Source organism: Solanum dulcamara, chromosome 3, assembly GCF_947179165.1.
Source record: "Solanum dulcamara chromosome 3, daSolDulc1.2, whole genome shotgun sequence".
Lineage (NCBI taxonomy): Eukaryota > Viridiplantae > Streptophyta > Magnoliopsida > Solanales > Solanaceae > Solanum > Solanum dulcamara.
The window spans coordinates 46,837,232-46,858,497 of NC_077239.1; positions in this window are offsets into that span (position 1 = coordinate 46,837,232).

The following is a 21,266-nucleotide window of genomic DNA, read 5'->3' on the forward strand; positions in this document are numbered from 1 at the left end:
CGGGCAGTACTGGGAATACTCCAACACCAGAAATTATACGCTAAATTTTCTAAATGTGAATTTTGGTTAACTTCAGTAGCTTTTCTGGAACATATTATTGGAATCGATGGTATTCGCGTAGATACGCAGAAGATTGAGGCCGTGAAGGCATGGCCAAGACCTACAACTCCTATGGAGGTACGTAGCTTTTTGGGGTTAGCAGGATATTACAGAAGGTTCATAGAAGGGTTTGCTTCCATTTCGGCGCCTTTAACAAGGCTGACTCAAAAGGCGGCTAAGTTCCAGTGGATTGATGTTTGTGAACGGAGCTTTCAGTTGTTAAAAGAAAAATTTACTACGGCTCTTGTTCTAACCCTTCCAGAAGAACCCAATGGTCTTGTTATTTATTGTGATGCTTCCGGTATTGGACTTGGATGTGTGTTGATGCAACAGGGTAAAGTTATAGCTTATGCCTCCCGGCAGCTCAGGAAACATGAAAAGAATTATCCAACTCATGACTTGGAATTAACAGTGGTGATTCATGCCTTGAAAATATGGAGGCACTATTTATATGGTGTACATGTGGATATCTATACAGATCACAAAAGCCTCCAGTATATCTTCAAACAAAAGGAATTGAACTTACGGCAGAGAAGGTGGTTGGAATTGCTGAAAGATTATGATGTCGACATCTTATACCACCCTGGGAAAGCGAATTTGGTGGCGGATGCGCTCAGCCATAAATCAATGGGTAGCTTAGCAGAGGTACGACCGGGACGGAAGGAAATGATCCGTGAGATCTACCAGCTTTCCAGTCTTGGAGTCCGCTTAGTTGATTTGGGTGATGACGGGGTTTCTGTTCGAGGAATTGCTGAATCCTCTATCATGGAGGAAGTAAAACGATGTCAATACCAGGACCCTGTTCTAGCAAAGTATAGAGATGAAACTCTCTAAAAGGAAAAGACTCTATTTGACCTTACGGCCGGTGGGGTATTACGATACCAAGGCAGAGTCTGTGTACCGGAGGTTGCAGGACTACGATAGCAAGTACTGGGAGAGGCACATTACGCTCGCTATTCTATTCATCCGGGGTCAACCAAGATGTATCATGACCTCAAATGTCTGTATTGGTGGGACGGTATGAAAAGGGATATAGTAGAGTTCGTAGCCCAATGTCCAAACTGCCAACAAGTTAAAGTTGAACATCAGAAACCGGGTGGGCTACTACAGGAGATGGAGATTCCAACTTGGAAATGGGAAGCAATTAATATGGACTTCATTACAGGTTTGCCTTGGACTCTTCAAAAGCAGGATTCCATATGGGTTATCATGGATAGGCTGACAAAATTAGCCCACTTCCTTCCAGTCCGGACTACTTACTCAGCCGAGGACTATGTGAAACTGTACATCAAGGAAATAGTACGACTTCATATAGTTCCCATATTATCTCGGACAGAGGAGCTCAGTTCACAGCCCACTTTTGGAAGTCATTCCAGGAAGGCTTGGGGACACAGGTAAGACTTAGTACAGCATTTCATCCTCAAACTGATGGGCAAGCTGAGCGTACGATTCAAACGCTAGAGGATATGTTGCGGGCCTGTATAATTGACTTCAAAGGTAGCTGGGATGATCATGTACCACTTATTGAGTTTGCCTACAATAACAGCTATCACTCTAGTATCCAGATGGCGCCGTATGAGGCTTTATATGGCAGGAAGTGCAAGTCACCTATCGGTTGGTTTGAGGTTGGCGAAACACAACTAATAGGCCCAGACATGGTCCAACAGGCGGTAGATAAAGTGAAGCTTATTCGGGAAAGATTATTAGCTGCCCAGAATCGACAAAAATCATATGCAGATAATCGACGTCGACCTTTGTAATTTCAAGTAGGTGATTGGGTGTTCTTAAAAGTATCGCCCATGAAAGGGGTAATGAGGTTCGGCAAGAAAGGGAAGATGAGTTCAAGGTACATTGGCCCTTACCTGATTCTTCGCCGAATAGGCAAAGTGGCGTATGAACTAAACTTACTAGCGGATCTAGAAGCCGTACATCCAGTCTTCCACGTGTCAATGCTTCATAAATATGTGGGTGATCCATACCGGGTACATCCCGTAGACGATATCCAGGTCACAGAGGAGTTAGCCTATGAAGAGCAACCTATCGCCATCCTGGATTGGCAAATCAGAAGACTGCGGACTAAGGACGTAGCTTCTGTCAAGGTGTTGTGGCGAAATAGGAATCGTGAAGAGATGACCTGGGAAGCTGAAGAGGACATGAAAAACTAATATCCGTACCTGTTCCCGATATCTACAGGTAACGCTGATTCTTGAGAACTTGTAGATTAATTATATGGATGGAAATTTATGTGATATCATAAAATATAGGAACCTCTTTATAACTTAGGTAAGGTCTTAAAGGAAGTTGCATTTAACATTCGGGGAGGAATGTTCTAAAGGGGGGAAGGATGTTACACCCCACATTCTTGAACTTGAAAGGTTCCTAAAGTTACTTAAAAGCTATCATGTGAGCCGCCTAAGTTACGACACCATTAAACAACTCCAAGGAGGGAGAGTGTGGCACCCCACAATAGGGAAGATTGGAAATAAGGTCAAGAGAAGTCGGAGGAAGTTGGAGGCCAAGCGATGAGTCGTAAGACTTGATTTGCTTATGTACGCCTCTAACTTAGAAGTTTTACTTACCTAATCTATTTGACTACATACCAAGCTTTCATAGCATGAATGATATAGGCACTTAAACTAAGACGAGATTACGAACCCACGAGGAAGAGAAAACAATTTCGCGGGGCAGCCAATAGGAGGGTGACACATGGCAGCCCTAAGCAAGCAGGTGACCCACCTACTTGGGGTCAAGTAGGTGACCCACCTGCTTGGGGGAGGTGGACCCCGCTTCCACGTGGCAGCACCCCATTGGCCGCATGGTTGAGGTGGCCCAATGAGGGCCTGACACGTGTCACCCTTAGGGCCTGACACGTGTCACCTCATATATATATGTATATGTAATACTTCAGTTGTTCATTTATCCAAAACAGTAGCTAAACTTAGAAAAAAAATGTGAAAAGAGAGAAAAGAGAGGCAACCTTGGTTCTTGAAGATTAAAGGTGAGTTTCTCAACTTTCTTCCGTGAATTAATTATATACGGTGTATCTTAAGTACGTGGATACGTATATATGTGTTTTAAGACATTCATGGAACTAAAACTCCAGCGTTGCAACTGAAATTTGGAAGGAAAAAGGGAGAGAAAACGTTAAAAGGGGCAAGGGAGAGGGCTACGGATTTGACCCTTTTTGGGTAAGCTTTCGGGTTTCGTTCAATGTATTAGTTAATTGACGTGTCCCTAAGTTGTATATTGGTGTTTTATAACCTAAAAATTCAATTTGGGGCAGCGAGGAAGTACCACAAGCAGCCCGCTCAATTTCAGCACGTTGAAGAAGTTCCGAGGCACAATTTCGGCTAGTTTTAGCCAATTTCGGGAAAGGTAAGTTCTTCCCCTCTAATTTGAATTTTATGATGTTAAATTAGGGTGTATTATACACCTTAGTATCTGCTTTAATTTGGGGAAAAGGCTTCAAAAGTTCGGCGTTCGAAATAAGCGAAATTGGAATCGCTATAGTTAATTGTAATCGAATAATGCCTCGCGCTTGTGGTGTGTGACTGCTGGTAGTGTGGTGATTTGTTAGGGTGATGGTATGTATGTTTCTAATGGTTTGGGGGTCTGATGGTTGCATCCACACGACCCTCCACTTTGCAATTAAAGAATTCGCGAAAGAAAGATTAAAAACTCTAGTTTTGGTATCTTAGTTTCGAGTTAATTGTTGAGGGTTTATATTGTGTAATGTTGTCTTAATATGTATATGTATGGGCTGATAGTTGTATTTTTTGTTAGCTTCAGGTTTTAAGGACATGGTTGTGGATTCGGATAGGGCACATTATAGGGGAGGTGCTGTCCGATTTTCGTTAACATCTTAACTGGTTAAGGAACTAGTCGAGGATGCGAGCGAGGGGACGAGCTCGATGAATACTCGTAGGTTTCGAGGACAACGATGTGGAAACGATTACGGGGAATCCATAAGAGGTATGTAAAGCCTATTCTTTCTCTTCTTTTGGCATGTCGTAGAGGTAAGTAAACAATGATGCGATCTCTGAAGTAATTCCATTCCTAAGTATCTCTTATTCACTTCTGGGTAATGAACTTTTATAACAGTTAAGCTACTTTCCTTGAACCTTATCTATACTAAGGACTTAATGAATATACGGGCTCCTAGTTGTAAGGACTATATGAAAACATGTATTCTAGAGTCCTTAAGCGGTTAGCATTACCTTAGTACGTGTCTAAGGACCCCGAAACACTAACTAGTATAGCCCTAATGGCATTTAGAGGGCATTTAAGGTGATTACATTACAATCTTAATTCTCAGACGATAGTTTAATTTGCTTCTACGGTCGAGTCTTCGATAATGATTTAAATTGCATATAGTTGCTCATTACTCTACTCGTATATACAGTGACACATCTTTCACCGAGTCCTGGGCCGGTCTATGTTCTCGTCCGCAGTTCACTGCCTTATTCCTCGAGTCCCTCACTAGAGGGTCGGGATACGTGTATATATATTTATATGACGATGTATGGTAATAAGATGATGATGGCACGGGGTTGTGATGATATTACAGATGTATCCACCGGACCCCTAATAGGGCCGGCTATATGATATAATTTGAACATGCATGCTTTTATAATTCACAAGGTACAGGTACAGGTTTCTCATATGATATGTTATCCCCTGCTTCGCGGTTTCAGATATGGTTTCGGTTATGTTATATTATGTTTTACATACTCAGTACATATGTCGTACTGACCCCCTTCTCCGGGGGGCTGCGTTCATGCCCACAGGTACAAGTACACAGTTTGGGGATCCGCCAGCGTAGGAGTCCCACTCAGCAGTCCAGAAGTGCTCCATTGTGCTGGAGCCTGACTTTTGGGTACTACACCTTATTGTACATATTTGTTTTGTTCACGGGTACGGCGGGGGCCCTGTCCCGCCTTATGTTACAGTTTTCTTACTCTTCGAGGTCTGTGGATGCATAGGTGGGTTGTATACATATGTGGGTGGTATACGTATGTAGGTTGTACGTGTATATTAGTGGTGTATGAGCTGTATATGAGTTGTATATGAGTTGTGTATGATCTGTATATGAGTTGTATATCAGTGGTACATGAGTTGTATATGTATGTATGTACAGCTGTACTGATATGACTTATGATTTGCGGCGTTCCTTGTATTGTGGCGGCCTTGTCGGCTCGCGTATGTATGTAGTACGGAACGACCCTATACGTTACTACAGCCTTGTCGGCTTGTATGTTTCTTACATGTTGATGCATTTGTGGTATAAATAGGAGACGGGTTATGTATAGTTAGCAGGGGTACACGTGTATGTCCGGTTTAGGCACCCGTTACGGCCTACGGGGTTGGTTCGTGACAAGATGGTACATCGAGTCCTCTAATGAGCTGGGCATAGTATGTGATGGTAATATGTATGACATTCTTTTATACAATGCGAGTACGGTAAATGGTTAAATGTTATACTTTCCCCAAGCATCCCGACGCTAAATTTAATTTCCTTATGATGTCTGTGCTTTACATACTCAGTACATATGTCGTACTGACCCCTCCTTTCTCGGAGGGTTGCATTCATGCCCGCAGGTACAGATACATACTTTGGAGATCCATCAGCGTAGGAGTTTCACTCAGTAATTCAGAAGTGCTCCATTGTGTCAGAGCCTAGTTTTGGTATTAACCCTCGATGTATATATTTATTTGTTCACGGGTACGGTGGGGGCCCTGTCCCACCTTATGTTACTGTTCTTACTTTTAGAAGCCTTTAGTCATATATGTGGGTTGTGTATGGGTTATATATACATGTATGTACAGTGGTACCTATGATAAGCCTCGCCGGCTTATATGTTATCCTGCCTGTTGATGTGCTATAACTTAAACAGGGGACAGATTTACTTACAGATAGCAGGGATATACGCGAATGCCCAGTTCGGACACCCGTCACGGCCTACAGGGTTGGGTCGTGACATCACCAAAGTGGGATTTCAAGGAAGTGTTGTGGACTTCAAAACTTATACTAGTGGAACTATTGCAAGTGAAAGTTCAGTGTCTCAGAGTTTAAAACTTTTATAAATTGAACTGCTGCAAGTAAAACCTCCACATAATATCCCAAAACTTGAAATCTATACAAATGAAACTTCATAATAGTTTCATATAGTTCAAACAATATGTAATAACTGAAGTTTCTCAAGAAAAACACTTATGTATTATATACTATATTGATCTCAATAATAAAAGGATTACAACGATGGAATGTAAACAACCAAAGGAAAATTGCAGAACAAATGAAGAATTATGATAGGTAATCAGAGAAGGGATGAGAGACAGATTCACGAGAGGGATAAGAAGAACAGACAGAAACAAAGCTACATCTAATACGCATGGAATCGATCTTTCTAACACACAATCATATTTACCCAGTTGCTAATTGGGCCTAGATCCCACACAAAACTCCCCAATATTTACTCGGCCCAATAATCCCAACTCAATCAGTCCCTTTCACAATCTAAGCCTAGGGCCTAGACGTGACACGCCGAATGAGACACCCGTATGTACCTCACTCAAGCCTCTTAGCATTCATTAAGCATTTCATTGGTAATGATAAACAAATCAAGTGGAAAACATAAGATATATAGGGGCTAAGGAACTTCATGTTAATAAAAGTCAAAAATAATATAACATCTTTTAATATGTCCAACAATACCTTCTACATTAAGACTTGGTGGAGGCTAACACATGTCCCTAGCTCACCCTCAAGATTAAGTCAAAAAAAATACCAAACTCAATTTAAACGTCTAAACATAACATAAGATAGGAGTGTCGTTCTTGGAACATGGGAACTCACCAAAGTGATAGCCTTCAATGCTCAACTTAGCCATGAGAAAGAGAGTGTGGAGTGACGCCGGTCCCTACATGGTGATAGCATGTAGGCAAAAGTATGCATTAGTACTTTGAATGTACTAAGTATGTGAGTATGCTATGAAATAAAGAACATAAGAGAGAGTTATGTATAGGCAATATGCATACGTAAATTCATGCCTGAGAAACCATCATATAAATCCTTAAAACATTCATTTTGTGGAGAAATGACCTTAACCGACATTTAAAACCATATGAGCTATTACATGGAATCCAATATAACTCCTACGTTGGCACGGGGAGACTTATTGTTGGGTAACACTTCATTCAGTTTAAATTCATTTATTTAACATTTGATAGCTACAAAGGTCTATCCGACAAGGGCTCATATGGTGACACATAGTTAATGCAACATGAGACTTTACTTAAGGATCTCTTAGTTCGAGTCCTCATCTACATGCTACATTCGGTGTTTGGTCAAGTCCCACAAAATAACATTTAAACATCATTATAGCATAAGAATCATGTAACTTTAACATTAAAACATCAACCAGTGGAATAACTCATTAAAACCTTTCATTTGATTCAATTCAAGAATTGTCCTTTCGCATTGAAACCTTACTTTGGCTAAAAAGCCCTTCATCAATCAATCATTCCATAGAGACTCTCATTCATAAACATTTACTTCATAACATTCGTTGGAATCAAACTTAATTTCAACTTTACTTCATCATAAGAAACTAGGTGGGTTCATTTCGTAAAAACCTTTCAATGCCTTTAAAAATTTCTTGCATGCATGAGAGTAATGGAAATGCATAGAATACACATTCTTAAATAAACCCACCATATATGTCTTAAAACTCTTTTCAATCCCCCATATAGGCACTTTAATATCATCATAACTTCATGAAATCTAGAGTCAATATTCATCAATATATGTAAATAAACTTCAAATATATCATAATCTATACATTTAAAGTCATCATGCAAAAACCCACAAGATTTTATCATTTCAAATTGAAATACTAGATTGAGAGAACATTTAGGCTCTATGGGTGGAAGGACCCATGGATGAAAACCCACATACCTTGCTTGAATTCACTAGGAATTGAAGAAGAACCTCGAAGAAGTTGGAAACCCTAGCTTGAATTTGGAGAGAAACCTTGAGGGGACTTATGAGTTCTTGCATTGGAAGTTTTGAGAGAATGAATTGAATAGAAGGGGGGGTCTTGAAGAAAAGAGTATTTTCAGAATTTGAACCTAGCCATAAAAGTGTCTAGGTTCATTGAACCAAACTTTGGAAAAGACACAACTGCCTTTCATTAAATCTGGAAAATTGGCCCCGTGGGATCTTTATACGGGTCGTCGTCGTAATGACGAGTCATGGAAATGACCCATCTTACAGTCCTGTGAAAAGGTCCTAAAACATAGTCTCTTAAGTTTGGGAACGATTCGTGTAAATGACCCATTCTCAAGGAAATGACCCATTCCTTGGGCTCGTCCTGCAGGTCCCTAAAACCTGCAAAATTCAAGACTGTGAAGTTTGGGAACGACTCCTGTAAATGACCCATTCTCAAGGAAATGACTTGTTCCTTGGGCTCATCCTGCATGTCCCTAAAACCTGCAAAATTCAAGTCTCTCAAGTTTAGGGATGAGTCGTGTAAACAACCCATTCTTTGGGCTCATATACTTGGCCCTGAGAGGTCCTTGAAACTTGGCCTCTGAACTTAGCTTACAAGGGGTTTCTACGACCCTTCTTCTAGAGGAAAACTCATGCTGGAAGGTCGTAGAACATCTCTTGAGGGGAACTCCAATTTTCTTCTCAAAGGGTCGCTCTACGACCCAACCTTATGACCCATCGAAGTACCTACAAGCCGTATAAAGGCTAGTTCACATGGATGGGTTCAAAATTTTGAGACTTTCCTCTTTGATTCCAACTTTCCGACTTATGGGGTCTTACAGTATCTCCCCCTTGGAAATATTCATCCTCGAATGAGATTAGATTATTATAGGAAGGACACGGGAAGAGGACTAGCAACCCAACATGAACAAAATGACACATGCAATGCGTAGAACATGAGATCTTTAAACTTAGCATACAATATGACTTTAAAATTTAACTCCATGAACATGCATGCATATGAGGACATAAGACAATAGAAACATATGAGACTTAAACATTGAGTATGAGTAACTTAGTACCTTAGACTTCAGTAGATTAAAATATATGAGGATAACATTTCATCATATCCATTTTTGCTTCCCATGTAGCACTTTCAACTTGTTGATTCCTCCAAAGGACTTTAACAGAGGCAAATTCTTTGTTCCCCAATCTCTTAACTTGCCGTTCCAAAATTTCAACTAGGACTTCTTCATAGGTCAAGTTTTATTCAATATTCACTACTTCTAAAGGACCAATGGAACTAGGATCACCCACACATATTCTCAACATAGACACATGGAATACCGGGTGTACCATGACTATCTACAATGGCAACTCCAAATCATAAACAAACTTGCCCACACGTCTCAAGATTTTATACACCCCTACATACCTAGGGCTCAATTTCCCCTTTCTACCAAATCAAACCACACCTTTTATGGGAACCTTCAAATACACCCAATCACCCACATCAAACTCAAGATCCCTTCTTCTAGAGTCACAATATAACTTTTGACGACTTTGAGCCGTCTTCAACCTTTCTCTAATGATCTTCACCTTCTCTAAAGCATCAAGTACCAAATTAGGGCCCAACAAGGTCATCTCACCTACTTCAAACCAACCAACTGGGGATCTATATCATCTCTCATACAAAGCCTCAAACGGCGCCATCTCAATATTTGAGTGGAACTATTATTATAGGAAAACTCAATGAGCGGTACATGAGCATCCCAATTTCCTTTAAACTCAAACACATAAGCCCTTAACATAACCTCTAGTGTTTAAATTGTCCTTTCGACTTACCCATCAGTTTGAGGATAGAATGCGGTGCTCAACTTTATTTGAAATAATGGACAACGGCACACCATGCAACCTCACCAACTCCTGGATGTACAACTTGGTATAGTCTTCGGCCCTATAGGAAGTCTTAACTAGTAGAAAGTGATCCGACTTAGTCATTCTATCAACAATTACCCAAATAGAATCATGTCACTTCCGAGTGTGAGGCAAACCCATAACAAAATCCATATTAACATCTTCCCATTTCCAAATAGGGATTTTAATATCTTAGGCTAGACCACTTGGCCTTTGATGTTCGGCCTTCATTTGTTGACAGTTTGAACATTCGGACATGAACCTAGCTGTGTCCTTCTTCATGCTACCCCACTAATACAACTCTTTTAAGTAACAATACATCTTCGTCGAATCGAGGTGAATGAAATATGCAGAATTATCTATCTCCATCAAGATCAAACTCCTTAGGCCATCCACATCCAGAATACATAACTGACCTTGGTAATATAACACCCCATCTCCCCTTTGTGAAAATACCTTTATCCTCTTTTCCAACGTCTTTAACTCAACAAGTGTTGAGTCAAGGTCTTGTTTTGACTTGACATCCACTACCAGAGAGGATTCATACACATTTTGGATAACCATACCACCATCATCGGTACAGTGCAACTTCACCCCTAATCTAGCCAACCGGTGGACATCTTTCACTAACTCCCTCTTTCCTTCATCAACATAGGCCACAGTCCCCATAAACACTTGACTAAGTGCATCGAAAACCACATTTTCTTTATCCGATTGATAATGCATACTCATGTCATAGACCTTGAGGAGCTCTAGCCACCTTCTTTGTCTTAGATTGAGTTTCTTTTAGGTAAACACATATTGAAGGCTCTTATGATCGGTATACACATCTATATATACCCCATAGAGGTAGTGCCGCCAAATTTTCAAGGCAAAAACCACGGACGCCAACTCAAGATCATGGGTAGGTTAGTTACGCTCATGCACCTTTAATTGCCTATAATCATAGGCTATGACCTTACCATTTTGCATTAAGACACAACCCAAAACAATCTTCCAAGAATCATAATAAACCACAAACCCCTATAATCCTTCTTGTAGTGTCAAAATAGAAGCGGAGGTAAGTCGATCTTTTAAGGTTTAGAAACTCTTTTCACACTCGCCTATCCATATGAATTTCACCTTCTTTTGAGTCAACTTTGTCATAGGAGATGAGATGGAAGAAACCTCCTCAACAAATCTTCTATAGTAACCGGCTAGACCTAAGAAGCTCCTAATGTCCAAAGGTAGGCCAATTCTTGACCGACTCCATTTTCTTAGGATCAACCTTAATCCCCTCATCGGATACTATGTGACAAAGAAAGACCACCTCCTTCAACAAAAACTCACACTTGCTAAATTTTGCAAACAATTTCTTATCCCTCAATATTTGGAGAACAACTCTTAAATGATCCTTATGTTCTTCCTCACTCTGAGAGTAGATCAAAATAACATCAATGAACACTACAACAAAGGTATCAATGTAGGGTTTGAACACCCTATACATTATGTCCATGAACACTGTCGGCACATTCGTCAACCCAAAACTCAATACATTAGTTCCCTACCTTATCCGAAATGTCATCTTGGGAATGTCACACTCCCTCACCCATAGTTGGTGATAGCCGGACCGAAGGTCAATCTTGGAGAAGTGACTTGCCTCTTGCAATTGATAAAATAATTCATCTATCCTAGGAAGTGGATACCTATTCTTAATAGTCACCTTATTCAATTGTCAATAGTCTATGCACACTCAAAGCAATCGATCCTTCTTTCTTACAAATAGAACGGGAGCACCCCATAGTGAAATATTTGGCCTCATGAACCCCTTTTCTAACAAATCCTTTAATTGTTCCTTCAACTCTGGTGGGGCCATTCGGTAAGAAAGAATAGAGATAGGTTGGGTATTGGGGAGGATATCGATACCAAAATCAACTTCTCTTTTGAGAGGGACACCGGGAAGGTCATAGGGAAAGACATTGGGAAACTCATTGACCACGGAGACCGACTCAAGAGGAGGACTTTCAGAGTCGACATTCCTTACTCTCACTATGTGGTAAATAAAACCTTTAGCAATCACTTTTTGAGACTTAAGCCAAGAAATAAATCTATCCTTCACCACCAAATCATGACCCTCTCATTCAAGAACAGACTCATTTGGGAATGAAAACTTGACTCGACGAGTCCTACAATCTATGGAAGCATAAGATGCATGTAACTAATCCATACCAAGGATGACATCGAAATATACCATGTCAAGTTCTATAAGATCACAAGGAATGACTTTATGCAAGATGGATACGGGACAACCCTTATAGACCTTTCTAGCCACAACCGACTCGCCCATGGGGGTAGACACCAAATAAGGCTCTACTAACATCTCAGGTAATATATCAAACCTATTCGCTAAGAATAGAGTAACAAATGACAAGTTTGCACCCGGGTCCAATAATGCATATACATCAAAAGTAAAGATCCTTAACATACCGGTAACAACATTTGGTGTTTCCTCAACCTCTTGCCTCATATGTAATGCATAGAAATAGTTGGTGTGTTGTCTACCTCCTTGAGCTTGTTGTCCATGAGCAACTTGTCCTTAAGTCCTACCACCGCCACTACCTCTACAATCCCAAGCATGATGACTCATCTTGTCGCATTTGAAGCATGCGTTCGAGCCCGCCAAGTACTCCCCTTTGTGGGCCTTCCCTCACTTCCTACATAGGGGAAAAGATTGGGAGATAATTCTATCTCTTGGGACCTTTGTCCTTGTAGAATTTGGGAGGAGGAGTATTGGTAGAACCTTATCCCACAAATCGTTGACCACTTTGGCCCTTTTTATTGCTACCATAACCGGACCTTTGAAGATTGAGCCCTCCACCATCCACTCTAGCCTTTTTGAACCCTCTAAACCTTTCCCTCAACTTTTCTTCTTCAATTTGTTTGGCATAAGTCATCAACCGGGAGATGTCCATCTCCTTGACCAATATGGCCATTTTGCACTCCTTGGACACCAAAATCGAAACACCAAAAATAAACTTACTCATCCTTGACCGGGGGTTAGAGACTATAAAGGAAGCATACTTGGACAATTTTGTGAACTTGAGGGCACATTCCCTCACACCCATGATTGCCACGATCTGATACACCTCATCAATAAACTCCATAGGGTCCTCATCTAATTTAGAACCATCAAAGTCAAGCAGATTCATCCTTTGAAAATCCTAAATTTGAGAGGCCGAATTTTGCACTTGAGGAGGAGGGACACCTTGATGCCCTTTGTGGGCTACAACTTGAGACAATAATGTGAAGATGTTGTGGAACTCGGCATGAGTTACCCCTTTATTATGATATGGGATATCTGGAACCGGAGAAGCTTGGTTCTCATTGTAAGCCCTTGCTCTTGGAGGTGCTTTTCTATGAGGCATTATCTAGAGAACATAAAATCGTTCGTTAGTTAGAGGAAAACTTAAGACATTCTAGGGCACGACATGAATTGAAAGAAGTAAAGACCTTCCTAAAAGTCCCATAGTCTCCTATTCATAGTAGTGGCGCTCTTCACAACCATGAATAAGACCCTATTTGATATGGTATGTTGGACTCTGAGGACCATTTAAAAACCTCTTGCTTTGATACCAAATTTGTCATGACCCAATCCTCGGAGGTACCTCACCCAAGCCTCTTAGCATTCATTAAGCATTTCATTGGTAATGATAAATAAATCAAGAGGAAAACATAAGGGATATAGGGTCTAAGGGACTTCATGTTAATGAGAGTCAAAAACAACACAACATCTTTTACTATGTCCAACAATACCTTCTACATTAAGATTTGGCAGGGGCTAAGACATTTTCCTAGCTCACCCTTAAGATTAAGTCAAAAAAAATACCAAACTCAATTTAAACATCTAAACAAAACACAAGCTAGATAAGATAGGAGTGTCGTTCCCAGAATATGCGAACTAACCAAAGTGGTAGCATTTAACGCTCAACTTAGCCACGAGGAGGAGAGTGTGGAGCGATACTGGTCCCTACATGGTGATATCATATAGGCAAAAGTATGTGTTAGTACTTTGAATGTACTAAATAGGTGAGTGTGCTATGAAATGAAGAACATAAGAGAGAGTCATGTATAGGCAATATGCATAAGTGAATGCATGCATGAGAAACCATCATATGAATCCTTAAAACATTAATTTTGTGGGGAAATGACCTTAACTGACATTTAAAACCATGCAAGCTATTACATGGAATCTAACACAACCCCCTATGTTGGAACGGGGAGACTACTTGCCGAGTAGCACTCCGTTCAGTTTGCATTCATTTATTTAACATTTGATGGCTACAAAGTCCTAGCCTACAAGGGCTCCTATGGTGACACATAGTTAATGCAACATGAGACTTTACTTAAGGACCTCTTAGGTCGAGTTCCTATCTACATACTATATTTGGTGTAAGGTCGAGTCCCCATCTACATGCTATATTGGTGCTAGGTCAAGTCCTATAGAATAATATTTAAACATTATTATAGCATAATCATCATGTAACTTTAACAATAAAACATCAATCGGTGGAATAGCTCGTTAAAACCTTTCATTTGATTCAATGTGAGAATTGTCCTTTTACATAAAAACCTTACTTTGGCTAAGAAGCCCTTCATCAATCAATCATTCCATAGAGACTCCCATTCATAAACATTTACTTCATAACATTCATTGGATTTAAACTTCATTTCAACTTTACTTCATCATAACAAACTGGGTGGGTTCATCTCGTAAAAACCTTTCCATACCTTTAAAGAATTCTTGCATGCATGAGAATAATAGAAATGCATAGAATACACATTCTTAAAGCAACCCAGCATATATGTCTTAAAACTCTTTCCAAGGCCCCATATAGGCACTTTAATATCATCATAACTTCATGAAATCCAGAGTCAATATCCATCAATATATGTAAAGAAACTTTAGATATATCATAATCTATGTATTTAAAGTCATCACATAAAACCCCATAAGATTTCATCAATTCAAATTGAAATACTAGATTGAGAAAATAACATACCTTGCTTGAATTCACTAAGAATTGAAGAAGAACCTTGAAGAAGTGGAAACCCTAGCTTGAATTTGGAGAGAAACCTTGAGGGGACTTGTGAGTTCTTGCCTTGGAAGTTTTGAGAGAATGAATTGAATAGGAGGGGGGTCTTGAAGAAAAGAGTGTTTTGAGACTTTGAACCTAGCCATAAGCAATCTGGAAAATTAGCCCGACGGGACCCTTATACGGGTCATCGTCATAATGATGAGTCGTGCAAATGACCCATCTTGTAGGCCTGAGAAAAAGGCCTAAAACATAGTCTTTGAAGTTTGGGAACGACTCGAGTAAATGACCCGTTCTCAAGGAAATGACCTGTTCCTTGGGCTCGTCCTGCAGGTCCCCAAAAACTGCAAAATTCAAATCTCTAACGTTTAGGAATGACTCGTGTAAATGACCCATTCCTTGGGCTCGTCCTGTAGGTCCCTAAAACCTGCAAAATTCACATCTCTGAAGTTTGGGAACGAGTCGTGTAAACGACCCATTTTCAAGGAAATGACCCATTCCTTGGGCTCGTAGACTTAGCCTTGAGAGGTTCTTTAAACTTGGCCTCTGAAATTAGCTTACAAGGGGTTTCTATGACCCATCTTCTATAAGACGACTCATCCTGAAACGTCGTAGAACTTCTCCTGAGGGGAACTCCAATTTTCTTCTTGAAGGGTCGCTCTATGACCCAACCTTATTGTCACGATCCAGCCCTGTAGGCTACGACTGGGGTGTTACCTGGACCCCCGTACATATATTTCTCAATTGTGGTCACATCAAATTATAGACACATAATGCATATACATCAAGTGTAGTCAAATCGGACTACAAACAACATGATACTTATATGAGAACCCCTGTGGGTTATAGAATTTCATATATCTGTAGCCTCTTTCATTTGAATCATAACATGAAAGGGCATGCAAGCCGACAAGGCTTCCATAATGTAACAACACGTATAATACATCATATAGACCCAACTAAATAAAACTGACATATACAACCCACATATACATGTCTGCAGACCTCTAATAATATTAATGACAACATAAGATAGGAAAGGGCCCCCGACGTACCCCTGAATAGAAAAACAATACTATACATCAACGGCTAGTGCCAAAAACTAGGCTCTGAGACAATAGAGCCTCTTCTAGCTGAGCTGAATGGAATTCTAAGCTAACGGACTCCCAAAACCTACATCTATACCTGAGGGCATAAAATACAGCCTGCCCGCGAAAGAAGGGGCTCAGTACGACATATGTACTGAGTATGTAAACCATAACATAACACAACATTAAGTATCTCTGAAATAGAGAAGCAGGGGATAAAATGTCATACAAGGAACCTGTACCTATACTCTGTGATTTATGAAAGCATGCATGCTCAAATTATACCATATAGTCGTCCCTACTAGGGATTCAATGGATACATCTGTGAAACCATCATAGATCCAGTGTCATCACCACCTTATTACAACACATCATCATATATATACAAACATGCCCTAGCCCTCTAGTGAGGGACTCAGTAGATAATGCAGTGAACTATGCATGAGAATATGCCCTGGACCGGGACTCAGTGATAGAGGGGTTCAGTATGCATGAGTAGAGTACTGAGTAACCATATGCAATTTAAATCTTTATCAGAGACTAGACATATTAAGAAAGTTAAGCTTTTGCCTGAGGACCCTAGTAGTAGTGTAGTCATCTCAATTACCCTCTAAATGCCATTATAGTTTATACCAATTGTAACCTCAGGGACCCTAAACATGTACCAATGTAAGGCCAAGTCGCTTATGGAATCAGAAACACTTGTTATCATATAGTCTTTAAGACTTGGAGCCTGTACGTTTGGTACTTACTTAACATATAGAAGTTCCCAAGGAAATAGTTCAACGATTATGGAGTTCAGTATTCAAAAGTAAATAAGAGATGCTTAAGAATGGAATCACCCCCGAGCTCATATCATATTTAACTTACAACTAAGACATGCCAAAAAGAAAGAGAATAAGCTCTATATAGTCTGTACTTCCTTTCGTGTGGTCATCATGTACATATTTTGTATTCGGCCTATCCTGGGGCTCGGCGAACAATTATGGCATCATAACCTCATTTTAATACCAAGTACATATCAAGAGAAAGGAGAGGTAGCTTTCCACACACTACTTTTTAACACATAGAAGCCTCAACAGGCAATACTCAATTCTTGCAGGAATTCCAATACTAAGCAGTGGATAGGGATTATGATGCGTACTTGGAGTTCTGGAAATGAAATTATCCCCACATTTCACATATAATTCACTTACGTCTAAGGCATTCCAAAAGGAAAGAAATATAGCTTTACATACTTATTATAAAAACATGCCAAGAGAAAGCTTCACATACCTCTTACGAGTTACTCTTTATCACGTTTGCCTCGTCGTCCTTTGAACCTATTCAACACGAAAGAAATACGAATATCAACCATCCTTGACTTTTTAGCATCTTAATTTGCACCCGAGTATTCATAGAATTTATTTCCTCGCTCATCTCCTCGACTAGTTCTTTAGCTAGTTAAAGAGTTAACGAAAATCGGGCAGCACCTCCCCTATAACATGCCCTATCCGAATTTCCAATTAGATCCCTAATTACTAAAGCCAACCAACAAAAACAAACTGCATCTCATATACAAATAAAACATGGGAACATTACACAACATAAGCTCCAACCAACTTGCTGAAAATTACCACACCAGAATAGGGTTTCTAGTCTTTATTTCGCAAAACCTTTAATTATACAAACCGAGGGGTCGTGTGGATGAAACCAGAAGCTCTAAAACCTCTTTTAGAACACTTTTAGGCACTTCAACACAAACCCACATACCTTCAGCAGTACACCACAAGCACAACACCTTGCTTCGACTACATTTTACCTATAGCGACTCCAATTTAGTTTGTGTCGAACGTCAAGCATATCTATGACATTTTCACATTTTCAGCCACCTATAGGTCATTTAACACACTCCATAAAAACACAATAAAGTCCAAATTAAAAGGAGAAACCTTATCTTACCCAAAATTGGCCAAAACTCGCCAAACCTGCACCTCGAAAACTTTTTGATGTGCTGAATTGGGGAGGACTATTTGTGTCTCTTTTCCGCTGACCCAAATTGGAATTTTATGTTATTAAAAACCATTTTATAACTATTGGATACCTCAAATAATTAATTTACACAACGAAATCGGGCCTTACCTTTTTGTTGCTCCAAACCCGTAGCCTCTCTAGCTTGTTTTCTCAAGCTTTCCTTTCAACTTTCTTCCAAGTTTCCAAGTGTAAAGCTGAAGATATGGTTCCATAGGTATTGTAAGATATATATATATATATACACCTCCATGTGATTGAGGAACACTGTAGATAATTAATTCGCAGACAAAATGTCAGAGACTTACCTTTAGAGGGAGCAACCCGTAGCTCCCCTCTTTGCTCCTCTCAACTTTTCTCTCTTCTTTGGCAGAACATTTTAGATGAAAAATGAATTAAGAGTCAGCCAAAAATTATATATACACCTCCTTAGGAGGTGACACGTGGCATCCCCCTAGGTGTGACACATGGCAGCCCCCCTAGGGTGCCACCTCATCCAAGCTTCCAACCCAAAGCTGCCACATGGCAGCGTGGGGTCCACCCCAAGTAGGTGAGTCACCTGCTTTCTTGTTACCCTCTTTCTTCACTTTCGTAAGTTTGGAAACTAGTTTTTTCTCTTTTTCGTAGGTTCGTCATCTCATCTCATTTTAAGAGCCTATGTAATCTATGTTTCACAAGCTTGGTATATCCTCAAGTAGCTTAAGTATGTAACACTTCTAAGTTAGTAGCTTACGTAGGTAAATCGAGTCCTACGACTCATTACTTGGCCTTCAATTCCTTTTGGATGACTATGACTCTATTTTCAACCTTCTCTACTATGGGGTATCACATTCTTCTTTCCTTAGGGTTTTTTGGTGGTGTAGTAGGTTATCCGACTCCCATGATAACTTCTAAGAAACTTAAGAGATATTTCGAGCTCTGAAGTGTGGGGTGTAACATCATTCCCCCTTTTAAAACATTTGTCCATGAATGTTAACTTACCTCATAGGATTTCATAAGGATTACGGGGGTTCTGTATAACCTTCGTTTCTCACTCCATTTAGGGGTCTAGACTACCTTTGGATATAGAGAACAAGTACGGATATCTTCTCCATTCCTCTTCTTTTTTTTTGACTTCCCAGGTCATCCCCTTTCTGGTTTTTGTTGTGTCATAATACCTTAACGGAAGTCACGTCGTAGTTTGCAATCTTCCAACTTGCCGATCCAAGATGGTTATAGGTTATTCCTCACAGGATTCCATTTCCTGAACATCATCTATGGGACATACACTGGGTGGCTCACCAGTACCTTTGCGAAGCATCCCTATCTGATAAAATAGGCGTATAGTTTTCCAATCAGGTGGTAAGCTCAACTTACTGGCAACTTTTCCCACCTTATGAACAACTTGACAAGATCTAATGTATTTTGGGCTAAGTTCCCTTTTCTCACCGAATATTATTACTTCCTTTCTGGGTGACTCTGTTACGAACACCTAGTCATCCATTAGAACTCTGCATGTCGATGTTGATTATCTATATATCTTTTCTTCTGATTTTGGGTTGCTAGTCAATAGCTTGCTCAATCATGTCGGGGCCTTTTAGTGTTTGCCCCCAATAGGAGGGACTTACATATTCTACTATACAATGTCTTGTACGGGGCCATATGGATACTGTAATGGTAGTCACTCTTGTAGGCGATCTCAATAAGTGGTAGACGATCGTCCCAGTTACTTTTAAAGCCAACCATATAGGCTCACAATATATCTTCTAGAATTTGATAGTACATTCAGTTTATCCAGCAGCTCAAGGGAAAATATGGTACTAAGACCCACTTGTGTTCCCGATCTCTTCTTGGACTAATCTCCATATGTTAATTATAATTGAAGTCCCTTTATCTGCAATAATAGCTGGGGGGAACCTCATGGAGTCTTACTACCTCCTTGACCTATAACTTCACCTAGTTTCGGTTGCATAGGTGGTCCTGATTGAAAGCAAATGGGCTGATTCATTAGCCTACTCACAATAACCTGTATAGCACCCTACTCTCACAAAGTATAGAATAGGTGCGTACTGATGTTGATAATTTGGGAATCCTTAGCCTCGTATAGTCCTTCTCGACTCTTTTCAAAACTCTAGTTGGCACTCTACCTTTTGGGATTTATTTTTCCATCCTCAAAGTTGATTTCATAGTCGTTCTGTGCTCCGTCTATCATTACCTAATATAATTCTGAAGAAATTTGGCATAAAAGTCTACCATCTTCTGGTAATCAGTTAGTTTCACTCCTTTTGGTTAAATCATTTCACGATTTCCTTATCCCAGCTTGTCCCAGCTTATAACACTTTAAATATGTTATCTCTTTTACTTTTACGAGAATGCAAGAAGATGCTCACCTTAATTCGAGCAATACCTTAGCATTGTCTCGGTAGATCTCGTGTGTTACCTTATCATTTTCCCCCCTCATCCTACAATCAGTATCAAGATAGACCTTTGGTCTAATCGTGACCACGCCTTACCTTGCCCGTGGTACTAATTTCATCCTGATAGTTTGGCTTATTTATCTTTATAGCCTTTGGTGGGGTATCCAAAATATCATAATTGCCTTGTCATTATTAAGACCTTATTCCTTTTGTCATGTACTTACTCACTTAGCCTGACGCTTATATATACATACCCGTAGGTTGCACAACCATTTTGCTGCAGCTTGTAGGAGGTAGATGTAGTCTGTTTTCCCATCTCCTGGTTCATTCTACTGTACACATCTCACTCATGTTGGGATTTTCTTGTGTCCCATCTTACTATACCTCTTTCTTTTCCCTTACTCACTCTTTACTCTTCTCACCTCCTACCATAGAAGGTTTTCTATTCCTTTTCCTTGGTTATGCATCTGTCGCAACATCCTTTGTGACCAACTCTATAGCCATCATTTTGGCTTTTGGTCTAACATGATGTTATTATCCTTTGTAGTGTCTCTTGAGTTATTTGATATCCTTTTATTATTATACCCTTTTCTTTTCATACGCATTCATCTTTTAGCATTATGTCATTCAAGGTCTTGTTAAAAACTTCTTAACACTACCCTACATAGCATTCTGATTTCTATCCAACTATTGA